Source organism: Cynara cardunculus, unplaced genomic scaffold (genome assembly GCF_001531365.2).
Source record: "Cynara cardunculus var. scolymus isolate 2C unplaced genomic scaffold, CcrdV1 Un_Scaffold_835, whole genome shotgun sequence".
Classification (NCBI taxonomy): Eukaryota; Viridiplantae; Streptophyta; class Magnoliopsida; order Asterales; family Asteraceae; genus Cynara; species Cynara cardunculus.
The window spans coordinates 161,987-163,727 of record NW_020200629.1 but is presented as its reverse complement, the minus strand read 5'-3'; positions in this window follow the sequence as shown (position 1 = coordinate 163,727).

Sequence of the window (1,741 nt, the reverse complement as noted above, 5' to 3'; positions counted from 1 at the left end):
AGAAAAATAAAGTTCAAACACGGAATTTCAAAAGTAATGAGTTGTCTGTGTGAAAAAAAATGCATACCTTTAGCAGGCGCCATTGCTAAACCAAACTCCGACGACTGATAAACTGAAATCACATACAAAGAGCCAATTTAAGCTCTATCAAAATTACAAACAAAAAAATCGAAGACGATAGATTAACAACAAATTTAAACCAACGATGATTTGAAATGCTAGAACATATCTTAATCTGCAGTTTAAAGCATCTACTTGGCTGATACAAAGACAATAGATTTACACGATCAGTGTATTTAAGTAAACATGGTAAATTTGGAAGGTAGTCTTGATTTAAAGTTAGAGCAAAAACTTACAAAAGAATGAACGACATAGATGATGGTGGTTTGAATGAGTACTGTGAAGAATAAACCAACATATTATGTTTGAAGAATGAAACCCTAACCTGCTCAAAATTAGAGGTAAACAAGGAACCAATTGATCTGAGAATTTGACCCAATTTATCACCGACATAAAAAATAAAACTTGAAACAGAAACAGAAACAACCAATATATGAATCTAGGAATTCGAACACAAATTGTTTTAAGAGGAATTAGCAAATGATATTAACAGATCAGATGGATGATCCAGCAAAGGACCAAAAAAGGGTTTTAACATTAGATGGAGAATCTAACAAAGCAAATATATCCATATAACCACAACAAACTTCTACACCGACATAAAAATAAAACTTGAAAATCTAAGATTGAAGGAAAAGAACCTTGCAAGCTTTGAATCTGCTTGTATTTTGAAGAACAAAGACAATGGAAGCCCATTCAAATTTATATCCATCTAAATGTTGAAATCGATAAGGATATGGATGAAGGTCGACAGAGGCGTAAGTGTTGGCGGAGACAGAGGCGCCGGAGATTGACCGGAACATAAGGTTTTCAACTCAATCCCAAATCAAAGAAAACCCAAAAGAGAAATCCATTAGGAAATCAGCGGCACACATTCTTCTTCTGGTGAGAAATCTGAGAAATCAGGATCAAGGAAAGACGATTCRTTCACAGTCATCGATTGATTACAACGAACCAAGAAACCGAATCCGTTTCGATCGTCTCTGGACGGTGGTGCGGTTCTTTAGCTGTTCTTCAAACCCAGAAAGAGGGATACCAGATCTTCAAATCAGAAGCCGCCTCCTGCTGTTCTTCAAACTCTCTCTCGAATCGGTGTTGAATTATGGAAGAAAAGAGAGGGTGATATGTTTGAAGCTTTGATTTTGAATTTTGAATTTGAAATAGGAAAGTAAAAGTTAAAGAAAGTTGAATTTTGAATTTTGAATTTGAAGTGGGAAAGTAAAATTTTGAATTTTTGGGTGGTTGCCTGGGTTTAAAAGCTTAGCATAAAAAACTTGTACATCTAGCTTCATGAGTTGTCTTTAAGAGTTTTTTGAAATGTATGCATAAAATGGCAGTACTTTATGCCTTATAGTTTGTAATTAAGATATGAATCTAAATGCTTATATATGTAGTATAGATAACTATAAAAATATAAATCGTAAATATTAAAAATATTTTTTGACAATATCTATACTATCTTATAAAGCATTTGGCTAAAACTCTTAAAAACTCTTAAAACTCTTAAAAACTCTTAAAMYYGTTCATCTCTATCCGATTTCATCTCATATCTGAATTCGTGTAACTAACTGCAGATAAACACAATCAAATACAAGATAAACATCTCATTTTAAATATTAAA